General features: G+C 46.1%; 1 non-coding gene across 1 annotated transcript; it reads right to left on the bottom strand.

The window, feature by feature from the left end:
- Nucleotides 1-1,769: 1,769 nt before the first annotated feature.
- Nucleotides 1,770-1,841, bottom strand: TRNAD-GUC (transfer RNA aspartic acid (anticodon GUC)). The gene has a single exon. It is a non-coding gene; the product is annotated as a tRNA-Asp (tRNA).
- Between the last annotated feature and the right edge of the window lie 11,457 nt (nucleotides 1,842-13,298).

Here is a 13,298-nt window from a genome sequence, read left to right on the forward strand (position 1 = left end):
CATGGTGATGGCACTAGGGGAATGACCTGCAAATCAGCTCCCATGAAAAGGGAACCTGAATTGCGAGCTCTTCAACTGCTAAAGAGAATCCACATCTCTTTTGTCCCTGTCAGATTATAGATAATCCACCATGTCTGGAAGTATTTATACACACATCCATGTTTCATTTCATCTTGAAATGTACCTGTGCAGTAGACAACTTTTGAATCCTTACAGAATCCCCTTCCTGATTAGGATAGCTCAGGCTAGCCAGATCTCACCAAATCACAGAGGCTAAGCAGGGTCAGGCCTGGTCAGAATATCGAGGAAGGGACACCACCAAGAAAATCCAGGGTCACTATGCTGAGGCAGGCAATGGCAAACTGCCTCTGAATGTCTCTTGACTTGAAAACCATACAGGACCACCGTAAGTCAGCTGTGACTTGAGGACAGGGGGGGAAAGATGTCCTCTTAACAGTAGCTAGTGGCACTGGCCAAAATAGTGGTGCCTTCTCAACCCCCTTGATTTTCTATTGCTCTACTGTAATGCAATGATGGTGCCTTGAACACTCCCCCGCAAACAACCTTGGGCAGTTCACTGAGAAAATGCAGAGGAAGGAACACAAGGTGTCCCTTCCCTTTAAGATACAAGAAAAGAATAATTCCGGCAACCTGTTCCTCATCAGCATCTGTAGCTGAGGCATCAGCTTGAATTCTAGTTGTGTTGATAAGCTTTCCATGAAGTCTGACTGATGTTATTCAGTCAGACTTTGTCTTATGGGACAAGAAAAGCATCATCCAGACAACATCCTGACAGGAAACATTGTCCCCCTCCCCAGTTTAACAAAACTGAGGGGGTTTGTGCATGGAAAGAATGGGGCTGTTGATAATTTGTACAGGAATGGAGGATAGCATCATGTGGCAATGGGAAAAAGCGCATGAACTGGATAGTTGAAATGGGGAAAATCCTTCATGTGGAATCAGCTCAAGTGGTCACATGGAACTTGATGTCCAGAGGAATTTCCACATGTTGGTTTTGGCAGCTCAAACCTTTGTGAAAGGGTCAGGATCAGCCCAGGCTACATGGACAGCTCTGCCATGAGTTGAGATAGCAGCAGTTTTGGTGGGGGCATCAGACTTGGTGGTCACTTGCCTCATCCCCATGAGTGGTGGCATTGCTACTGCCTCCTCCTCCTAGCAGACCCATGACAGTTTAGCATTTCCTGCGGCGCATGGGCAGCTGACCATCCTCTCTTGAAAGATGTTTGGGGAACAAAGAGCGAAGGAGTGTGTGGTTTGGCCTGGGTCACGAAAAGGAAGAATGAGAGATGGGGTGAAGGCAGGAGTGGTGGACAGGAGCAGTGACCTCAGGAGGCAGCCGCTGAGTGGAATCACTTGAGAGATTTGGCATGGCAGTGTCCCAGCTTTGAAAAAGCTGGTTCTCTTTGATCCATTCAGTGAGAGGCACAGGCTGCACACGAGCAAGAGGAGCATGTAGACTGTCCATGTGCATGCCGGGCAGGTTCATTGCACTCCTGGCTGTTCAGACAGCTGGGAAACACTTCCCAAATGCGTTTTAGAGGTTTGCTACTGGGAAGTTGCTGGTAGCTGTTTAATCTGGCCTCAGCCTGTCCTAAAACAGGGTAGGTATAGGCAGGACTTAAGGGGGCAGATGTGCATGTGTGATTGCACACATTAAATCCAGATGGGAGACGTGGCTAAGTCAGGCCAAATCCATTTTGTGATCGCACACAGAGTTTTTCATATTACCTGCTGCCAGATCCTTTAATCAGAGGTGTCAGGTATTGAACCTGAGACCTCCTGCGTGACAAGCAGATGCTCTACCACTGAGCCACAGCTCCTCCCCAACTGTTTCTGTCCAGTTGGCCACCCTACTGCAAAATGGATTTAAGTCAGGCTGTTTGTCATTTATCAAAGCAGGGAAGAGTAGGGAGCACAAACAAAACCACAGAATCTCTATAAATGGCATTCTGAGAGAAGCCACTCTAGTTAAAGTCTTTAAAAAACGCTTACCGTTTTCGCACACAGCTTACCTCGCAGTCACAATCCTGTTCCCTCCGCAGCGTCCGGTCGGATTTCCCACCATCTGCGCCGAAGTTACAGGAAGTGCCGCAGCTTCTGCATAACAAACGTAAACTGCTAAAACCCAGTTTACGTTTGCTACGCAAAAGCCGCGGCACTTCCTGTAACTCCGGCACAGATGGTGGGAAATCCGACAGACGCTGCGGAGGGAACAGGATTGTGACTGCGAGGTAAGCTGTGTGCGAAAACAGTTGCTGTTGAGGTTAGTAGGGTAAATCTGCCCTCAGGGATTTTTCCTTCAGTCATCAGGGCCACTGTTCCCTGGTGGTTCTAATTTCCTGCCTCATCAGGGTGGAGTGAAGTAATTGTGCATATCCCAATGGCACACTATGGTTTGGGCTATTCAGCAAAAGTTGCAAGCCTGAGGCCAGTCTGGTTCTAGTACTGTTCAGGCCATGACTTTGCACTGTGGAATGGCACGGGTCCTTAGCTAGAGTTGCCAGCCTCCAGGTGGAGCCTGGAGATCTCCCGCTTTTACAACTTATCTCCAGCTGGCAGAGATCAGCTCCCCTGGAGACATTGGCTCCTTTGAAGTGTGGACTCTATGGCATTGTACCATGCTGAGGGCCCTCCCCTCCCTAAACCCCACCCTCTTGCAGATCCACCCCGAAAGTTTCCAGATGTTTTCCAACACAGACCTGGCAAGTGGCAACCCTATCTTTAGCACAGGCTGGTGGAGATGATTCACCATCTTGGGACCCTTATCAAGAACAGCTCCCATTTCTGCTGCCTGCTTCACTGTAGGGTTGAATGGTAGTTTTTATTGGTAGCTCTTGAAGCACCTTTCTTGTACTGACACACAATGGGGGGTTTCTGTCTCAAGAGTCAGAATAATCTCTATGTTAAATGCAACATGGCCCTAGCTATAGTCCCTATATTTCTTGTTTTGTTTTTCGTTGTTGACAAGGTGCAGCAGACTTATAGCAACCTCATGGGGTTTTGCCATTGTCTGACTTTGTGTGGCACCCCGAATATTCCTTGGTGGTCTCCCGTTTAAGTACCCACCAGAGTCAACCCTGCCTAGTTTTTGGGATCTGATGAGATCAGGCTAGCCTGGGTTACCCAGGTCAGGCCGTAGTTATCTTTGTGTCTCATTATTTAGAAACTGTGCCTGTTCAGCCCACCAAATAGGGTTGCCAGGTTGTCCCTGGCTGCTGGCGGGTGGACTTCCCTCGCATGCAGTGCAATGATGGAACCCAGAAGTGATGTGATCATGTTGGACATGTTGTGTGGGGACACTTTAGTATTTTGGTTAAAAACTCCATGGCACCATAGAGTTTTTAACCAAAATGCTAGAAGGTCCCCATACAATGTGCCCGGTGCAATTACATCACTTCCAGGTTACATCATTGTGGTGGACATGTCAAGTGCCAATGGAGGACAGGGCTTTCCCACCAGCCAACCCCAACCCCAGTGGGAGGCTGGGAACCCTAACACCAAGTAAATTTCCTTTAGAACGCCCAAATGGATAACTAGTCCATGATGAGTAACTGGATTATCCAGGCTCAGTGGAAAATTGGTACAGTGTCTACCACTATTTGCATGCCTGCAGATTTTTTTTTTTTTTTGTGTGTTGTGTTGTGTATTGAACAGATATGTTCAATAATCCTGCGATAACAATTCCACATGATAGATTAAGCTGCCTTACTTATCCTGTGTCAAATCTTTTCAGTGGTAGCCCCACATCTATGGAACAATCTCCCCAAGGAGATGCACCTCGCCCCATCACTTCAATCTTTAGGAGGCAGCTTTATTTAGGACTACTTTTGATTCATTTGGTGGCAGTCTTTTGGCTTTTAAATTCTGGTTTTTATTATTATTTTAAACCAACCCAAAGTCTAGGAAGTGGAGTTGGCTAATGAATCTTTTAAACAAACAAATAAATAAATATCAAGGTCAATAGTGTCTACTTTGACAGGAAGTCTGACTAGAGGACTCTCCCACCACCTCTTTCCTGTTCCCTTTAGCCTGAAGGTCAAATCTGGGACCTTCTGCATGCCGAGCAGATGCTCAATCTCTGAGCCACAGCCCCTCCCCATAGCATGAGATCCGATGCCATATGTGCTATTCCGTTCAACACAGCACCTGTGGCACCAATCCAGCCAATCATGAAACATTTTGTCTATCGTTGTTGCAACTGCTACAGTAATAGTGTATACAGATAATAACAATAGTTGTAGTCTGGGGGAGGTGCAGAGTCATGGTTTAATTACACAACCAGGGACCTATACAAAGTCCTACACATTGATGTCCCAGTTGTAAAATGTTGCAAGAAACATTCGTGAAAGTAGAAGCAATCTTCATTGGTCATTTCTTTGCCTCCTACCTAAAGAATGGATGTTCAGTGTCAATGAAGGTGGAAGGATGATCCAAGAGGAGAACGCTTTCGTTTCTAGGCAACAGTCTCAGCCCTACCTGTGTAGACAATACTGACCTTGACAGAAGGAGGTGGAGGAGGTCTCAGAGAGGCTTACAGTCTCCTTCCCTTCCTCTCCTCACAACAGACACCCTGTGAGATAGGTGGGGCTGTCAATTGCTCTTTACAGAACAGCTCTGAAAGAATCTATGACTGACCCAAGGTCACCCAGCTGGCTGTATGTGAAAGAGTGGGGAAATCAAACCCAGTTCTCCAGATTAGAGTCCACTGCTCTTAACTATGAGCTTTTTCACACAGCCTATGTATTCCAGTATGGAAACTGGTCAGTCACGGAACAGTAACGGGTTTCTGCTGGCATTTCAGACAGACCCAACTCAGTAACTGGCTGCTGCCGGAATATTCTCACCTTTTCACACAGTCCCGCGGCTGTCCCAGTAGTGAGGCATGCCAGAGTCGTTACTAACAAAGAGCAGTTTCTTCCAGTTTTCAACCCCTCCTTCCAGGTTGAAATTGGTATGGAGCGCTGTGTGAAATGTCCAGTATCTAATCCGGGAGCAGTTTTCGCACCCTTTTTTGCCCGCCGGCGTGCGATCTCCGGCTTTTTTTTTTTTTAACGTTGGGCTAAGATTGATATAGCGCAATAGCGCTACAGCGACATATCACAACAGCAACACCATAGACAGATGTTGCTTACCTAGCCTGATGTGCACCATCCATGCCCACAGGCTATTGGCTGGAAAGTGACTTGTGCCAAGCTGCAGCAGGTATAAATGTCAGGGGGGGAAGCCACAGATTTCTGTGGGTTGTAGTTGGTGAGCGAATTGTCTGGTTTAATAGGTTGGTGAGTGGTTTGTCAGGAATTGTGAGAAGAATGAGTGGTCAAGAGGTGTAGTTTGGAGTGAGCAGGAGATTCTGGATCTCCTAGCAGTATGGGGAGATGATGAAATCCAAAACGTCTCAATACTGTTGTGATGGAAACCATGACTATTACAACAATAGAACTAATAGAACAATAGCCTTCCACACAAACCATCTGTCTCACCAATCACTGTTGGTGCTGTTGTGATACGTCGCTATAGTGCTATAGCAATCTTAGCCCGACGTTCCAAAAAAAAAAGCCGGCGATCGCGCGTCAGCAGGCGAAAATGGCTGGTGCTGGTGGAAGCGAGATAGAAGCGGAACAGTGTGAAATGGCTCGGTTCAATCACGGAACCGTATTGGGAAAAAAAACATGTGTCTGAAAACTCCCATCCCTGTCTCGGATTACTGCAAGGCGGCACAATACCGACTCCCTTTCGGTTTCCACTGGTAAGTATGAAAAGGCCCAATGACACCAAACTGGTTCTCTGTTTGATTCATGCACCTGAGTGAACATTATTTGGATGCTTAGAACAGTTTGTTCCAATGAAGAGGTCAGACTACGTCTCAGCAACCATGTGAGATAGGTTTAGGTTGTAGGTGTGTGAATGGTCCAAGGTCACATAAGCAAGTCAGAGCAAAGATTCATGTCTGGGTTTCCCAGATCCAAGTCCAGCACTTTAATCACCATACAACATTAGCCCGGGTATGATCCTGTGAGGACAATTACAAACATGACTCCACCCCCATCATCTGTTGTGGTACAGTCCGTCCCACCACCTCAGAACTGTAGGTCCTCATTCTGCTGCATCATGCCTAGATCCAGGGCAAAAGCCCAGCAGAAGCTCCCCTATGTCTCCCCCAGTGTGCCCGCCACAGTGGGCATGCTGGGGAAGGCTGAAGCCATTAGGGAGGCATTTAAAGATGCCTCCCCATGCCTTCCCCAGCTTGACAGCCAAAGCCCTGGCCAGCCTGGGCAGAGCTCTGCTCCTGGGCACTCCTGCCCCAAAAAAGCCCTGCCTAGATCCAATCCTAGTCATGCTTCTCCAGATTTCTCCAAAGAGAGCCTATGAAACACAGCTCTTGGGGTCACTTATCAATTCTATTGCTTGCTTGAAGTGCTAGGATGTACAATGAGTTGCCAGGTTCATCCAGTGCTGAATCTGCAGATGGGAAAAGCAAAGCCACTTCTGACATCAAGTGGCATTACCTTCTGCCTTCAGTTTTCAGGAAGTCTCAACTACACAAACAGGAAACAGACAGGGTGAACAAAGTCTTCTAGGATCACTGGTTCTGATGATGGGCATCTGTCTTTGGAAACCCATGATGACCTCTGGGAGGTTAACTTTTTCTGTTTCCTCACCATGCTGTTTCTCTGATCAGAAATGGTTCCCCTTTGGGGATTAAAGCCCTCCAGAGAGGAACTCTAACCAGGAAAAAGAACCCAAGGGATTAGCTCACCCTTCTCTCCCCATGGCCACTTTATGCAGTTTAATTGCCTAAGGCAGGATCTGATCTTCAACATCATGTGCAGCTTGGTTTTTTTAGATGGTACCCAAACATAAGCAATATATTCACTTAAAAGTACTATTTAGATCACAGCATGCCTGATGGGATGAAAAGGCAGCGAAAGATTCAAACAGGAAGTGAGGTGTTGTAATATCCTCTTAAAGACACAGGTACATTTTTCGCAAGAGGTCCACTTAAGGGCAACCAAGGAAGGATTCGAGGAAGAACAAAAGACCCAGGGGGGAAAAACAGCCACCAGAACATTGTGGGTGACTAAGGACAGGTGAGGCAAGTGGCTCCACCTTCATGCATCTTGGAGAAGGTTGACAACACAGGAAAGATATAGATGTTACCTGCTGTCACCCTGAGGCTGTGTTGCCACATAAGTAAGTACAGAGATAATATTTCAAGCTTTGAGCGAAGAGGGTGTGAGTGAAGTACATAATCTTTTGGGAGTGGCTGGTGGCTTCTGCTGATGGCAACTTCTCTTTGTAGACTAGGAAGCCCTCACAGAGAAATTATCATTGCAAATTAGGATTGCCAGCCTCCAGGTGAGGCCTGGAGTTCTCCTGCTTTTACAACTGATCTCCAGTTGACAGAGATCAACTTTGAAGGGTGGACTCTATGGCAGTGTACCATGCTGAGGCCCTTCCCCTCCCCAAACCCGTCTCCTGGATCCACCCCCAAAGTTGCCAGGTATTTTCCAACACAGACCTGGCAGGCACTGGACGGATGGAGCACCACAGTGTCTGAACCATGCCAGCTAGTACTTCTCAGAATAAACTCTTTCCCCCATTTCTTTTTACCATGCGTGCCAGGAAAGCACACCACATATGGTTCTGCTGATACATGCAGTCACCATTTTGTCTGAAAGGAGCAGGGCTTTTTTGGTAGAAAAAAGCCCAGCAGGAACTTATTTGCATATTAGGTCACACACCTGTCACCATTGTTTCACACACCAGGAACTCATTTGCATATTAGGCCACACCCCCTGGTGCCAAGCCAGCCGGAATTGCGTTCCTGTGCATTCCTGCTCAAAAAAAGCCCTGCCTACCACAAATTTTGTTAATCTTTAAGGTGCTACTGGACTCTGACTCTTTTCTACTGGTACAAACAGGCTAACATGACTACCGATCTTGATCTGTCAACAGGACTTGTTTTATAGTGCTGTACTAAGCAGAGTCACACCTTTTGAAGTCTACAGAAGTCGATGGGCTCAGATGGGTATAACTCAGCTTGGGATATCACTGAGAGTCTTCCAGTGTGGTATAGTGGTTAAATCCGTGGACTCATATCTGAGAGAACCAGGTTTGATTCCCTATAACTCCACATGCAACTACTGGAGTGATCTTGGGTCAATCATAACTCTGTCAAGAGCAGCTCTCTCAGAACTCTCTCAGCTCTGCCTGTCTATTGCAGAGAGCGACAGGGAAAGGAGATTGTAAGCCCAGGCCCATAGCCAGAAAGGTTTAGGTGGGGGGTCCCCCAGAGGATAAAATTTTAAGTGGAGGGCACAGAGCTTGGCTGCTTCTTCCCTCCAGCAGCCAGCCCAGCCCCAGCATCAGGAACCACCAAACAGAGAAGGGACTTCCCTTCACCCCTCGACTGTTAAGCTGAAGGGGAAAGATCTCCACTGTAGCTACGGGCCTGTGTAAGCTGCTCTGAGACTCCTTCAGGTAGTGAAAGATGGGGTATAAAGCCAATCTCCTTCTTCTCTTCTTTCTTCTTCTTCTTCTTGTTCTTCTGCCACACAATTCTCTGTTTCCACAAACATCAGTGTCTGTGGTGATACCATTCTGCGTCAATATATGGGGGATAAATAGAACTAACACTTTCATAGCAACCGGACCAGTCAGAATTGAATGGTGGATCCGTCTCAGCCATGGAGTATTACAAAATCAGCTATAATTACAGTTAATTTGTAAACATTTATGAAACCAAGTCCACTTCCTCACATTGATCACCTGGTCATCTGTGTTCATCCAAAAAGGCGGAGCTTGCTGCAGCACATACGTGCATAACCTTAAACAAAAAACCCAATGAAATATGCAATGGTTGTTTGGACTATCATTTACATTCATATGCAGAACTATGAAGAGTCATCAGCTAAGCAGCTGATCTGTTGAAATGTGTACAATGACTCAGCAAAGGCGGTGATTCCCAGGTAGGGTTGCCAACCTCCAGTTGTTGACAGGGAATCCGCTGGTTTGGAGGCCCTCCCCCCACTTCAGGGTTATCAGAAAGCGGGAGTGGGGAGGGTAGGAAACATCCGCTGGGAGCTCCATTATTACTATGGTATCATAGAGTTTTCCTCCAAAATTGCTAGAGCATCTGAGAAAGCTCCTAGAGTGGCCAGCACGCTATGTCGCCGGTGCAATTGTGCCGGTGACATTGGGAGGGGATTCCCCCTCGCCAGCCCACTTTGGGCTAGAGGGTTGGGGACCCCCAAAGCAGGAGAACCCCCACTCCGCCCAGAAGCTTGGGAGCTCTGAAAAGTGCCCACAGATTCACCAAGGTTAGGGACATTGATCTAAGGATTCTTTAACTGACAGACAACCTCAGGGAGAAGTATGCTGTACATGCATAAAAAGATGCCATGTAAAAGCATTTACTAAAGAAAGACCAGAAGTCCAATAACATTCAGTTGTTTTGTAGTAGGGTTGCCAAGTCCCTCTGCAGCTGCGGTGGAGGACTATTCTTGCACACGGTGCGATGACATCACCTGGGTTTGGTTGCTGGATAGGGATTGGCCCAAGGCCTCCTGGCGAACTTCATAGCTGCTGTGCAGAGTTCAAGTATGGATTTGCCTCCCAAATGCTGCACTGCAGTTACTGTTGTGCCCATTTGGAAGGATACAGCTAGAAACCTCTCAGCTTGTTCTGCTTGGGACTGATTGGCTGGGAGGTTCACTCATCAGCTTGATGCTACTGTTTCGTTGAAGATAAACTAGCCCTGACTCACAGGATGGGTATAATTATTTTCTCTAATTACAATGGTAAAAAAATCCTTAGCAGCTTTTAGCAGGACAGCTTCATAAACGTTCACACTGTTTCTAATCCATCTTGCAGTTATTAACTACGTGCTTATGTTTCTTTCGTAATCATTATTTTATTTACATCTGTCTCTTCAGGACCTTTTCTGGGTAAAGGCACCAGCATCTCCCCAAATCCCCTTTGTGGTGCTGAAGAGGAAGTAGAGATGCAACTTCCGGTTCACAGGTGATGTTAAAAAGGTTGAAAGAAACCCAGAAGTGGCATTAAGGGCTTGCAGATATTTTCAGGCATTACTGGTATGGCTGAGTTCAGAAATGCTTGGTAGGGTTGACTTGACCCAGCATTCCTGAGGCTTCCCAATCTTACTTTTGGGGCTTATCTGCCAGATAGGCAGGAGGCTCTAAGGAGAACCACAGCACTGAGGGCTGAAGCTTTTCATGGGGAGATATTTCCACCCTCATTTAATGAGATTGCTCACTTCCCCCTCCACTCTCCCTCTAGCCCACCCTGTGTTGATTTATCTCCTTGAAATAATGTTGCAAACACACTGAGAGTCATCCTTTCTTAAACTGAATGAAAGTTTCTGCAGCCTACAGAGCTTCCCCCCCCAGCTTAAATGGTTCTTCTGCTGGATGAAACGCCATTTAAGTTGGAGGAAGGCTCCTTTAGGTTGGAAGAAGGTTTCAGCCTTTGCTAAGTGAAGTGGGAGGGTACAAGCCAATGTTTCTGAAAAGATTCCAGCAGCGCCAGCAACTTTGCAGTGGCGGTCACTGCCATCTAGCATGTTGTTCTAAAACTATGATCCTCATATAGGGTGTGAGAAATCACCTGGGTTTGGTTCTGTCAAACGATGCCTAGAGGAATAGGGTTGCTGTCAGAGATGGTGAACTCTCCTCCTTCTGATCATAGATTGTGAGCCTTGAAAGAATGATTCCTTTAAATCAAATGCTTGAAATTATTCTGAAGGGTAATGAAAATGTAATTGCATGTAATTGTTTTGTTTTCTGTCCTCATCCCCCTTCCCTGTCCACCATTTGTACAATTCACCTGATGGGAGAAAATCAACTTCCAAAAGAAAGACTTACCATGGCCATTGCTTGCTTGGGAAGTGGTGGTAGATGTCAGGCGCTAGATGGCTTGCCACTCTATTGTTGCATCTTGCTGGTTTTGCCTGACTCTAAAAACAGAGCATGTTCATTGAAAGTTCTAAATTAGATCTCATTGAATGTTCTGAATTGGATGGCAAAACTGAGTGTGCTCATTGAAAGTTCTAATTGGATCACAGAACCGAATTAATTCATGTTCATTGGTTGTTCTAAATTGGATCACAAAACCAAATTAGTTCATGTTCATTGTCTGTTCTGAATTGGATTTCAAAATTGAGCATATTCACTGAGTGATCTAAATGGGATTGCAAAACCGGGCATATTAATTATATGTTCTAAACTGGATCACAAAACGAAGCAGTTTCATGATAATTGAATGTTCTAAATCGGGCGGCAAATGCTCTGCGTGTTCTCATGTTGCCACTTCGGTACAGTAGTTTGAGCCAGTAGACTTTGAGCATTATCCAACGAGATGAATTCTGCTAAGAGATTAATACTGCTCATTAAAAATGTGCAAAAGAACACATTGACTTGAAATGCTGATTGCATGATCTGCTCACAATGACCATGGGTGTACATAATGAAAGCAAGCCAGACAAACTGTGTGAGACTGAGTGCATCAACAGAGGCTGGTTGGCCATCCACCCTGCTGAAGGTCACAAACTTGTACAGACAACAAGACTGCTTGAAATACAGATTGCTTAAATTATAAACAAACAGTCCGTGTACACAGATAAGCAGACATGTATTCTGTCCCTTTAAGCGTCCAGGTGGATTCTTGTACCAAAACAAATTACAGTTGGAATGAGTAGCCAAGAATTGTTTCTACCAGCCAGCAGGAATGTACCAAAATGCCCCTGAGCGTGTGCAGTACTAGCAGCAACGAATATACCAGGGGTGGCCAATGGAAGCTCTCTAGATGTTTTTTGCCTATAACTCCCATCAGCCCCAGCCATTGGCCATGTTGGCTGGGGCTGATGGGAGTTGTAGGCAAAAACATCTCGAGAGCTACCGTTGGCCACCCCTGGAATATACAATGGGGGAATAGTCACTGGGGTGGATGCAGCCCTAGTTTAGAGGGCACTGGATATTTGATCTGTTTGTTATTGACACTGCAATCATATGCAAAGCTACTTGTACCTAGCTTATCTAAGTGCCAAACTAGACATAACATCATCCACGGATCCAGCCTGTGAATGACCCCATTTTAGAGCTGAACTTGGCCATAAGGGCCCATAAGGGCACAATCCTGATATGCCCTGCACCCTGCAATGCCCTGCAATGTGGCAGGACAAAGTATTATTGCTTCACCCCTGCTGTTTTGGAGTGTGGAAAGGCATGGAAGGGAAGAAGATCATCTTATCCCAATGTGTTGTGTGCCCAGTCTTAACTCTCAGCATTTTTTAATGTACTAGTTCAGCTTTGAAATGGCATCGGCAGGCCTCATTTTGGGCAGGAGCTCACAGGAGCAGAGCTCTGGAACCTCGACATTTTATTGTGCTCTTTTTTCCTACCCCCCTCCCCATACTTGCTTCTGAGCTCCATTGTTCAACCCCTCTGTGAGAATTTTGCTGAACTCTTAGATTTGACAAAAATGAGAAAATAACCAAAACATATAAAGCGGACAGAAGGAAATCTTCATCTTGCCACTGCGGCCACACAGGAGAAAGTAATTTTAAAAGTATGATGGGAGTAAAGTTTTATTATGACAATTATAATTCAAGAAGCATTTTAAGGTAGATGCTGAGCTGCTATAATTTAGTACACCTTCTGGTGATGTCAGGATTTATGTGGCATATGCAAATGAGTTGTGCTAGTGAGCTCCAGCACTTCTTTTTCTACAAAATGACCCCTGGGCATCGGCATGCACAGGTCCAACCCATGGGTGCCATAATGTCCAGTTTGGCCTCCAGCAACTTAGACTGAAGTCAGTCAGCATAGAATTGCCCTCTGCATGCTGTTTCAATTCACTTTTTCTTCTCTGATGCAAAAGGCAGTTCTCGTGATGATCAACCCATCTTTTTCAACCCCAGCCCAAAGAACGTGAAATCCTGTTGCAGATCTTGCCCAGTTACTAGTGACTCCATCAGTCTATGTGGCAACTCCAAAGATCCTGAATGTGTGTGTATTGCAAAACAATACTGTGCAGTGTACATGAGGATGACACCAATTTCTCCCAACCCTTACTGAGGGTTTGCAATCAGGGTGTAATGCAGAAGTAGGTCTAACAATGTCAAGGTGTGGCCAGGACTTGCATTCCCTGGTGTCCCAAATTCACATGGAACCACCAGTCTTTTGCCTTGGAGAATGCTTTGTCTCATACATATTTCTCATGGGAGAGAGGTGGAGCCAGTGAAAACTAGAACACCCTTC

The sequence above is a fragment of the Heteronotia binoei genome, chromosome 17 (genome assembly GCF_032191835.1).
Source record: "Heteronotia binoei isolate CCM8104 ecotype False Entrance Well chromosome 17, APGP_CSIRO_Hbin_v1, whole genome shotgun sequence".
NCBI lineage: Eukaryota > Metazoa > Chordata > Lepidosauria > Squamata > Gekkonidae > Heteronotia > Heteronotia binoei.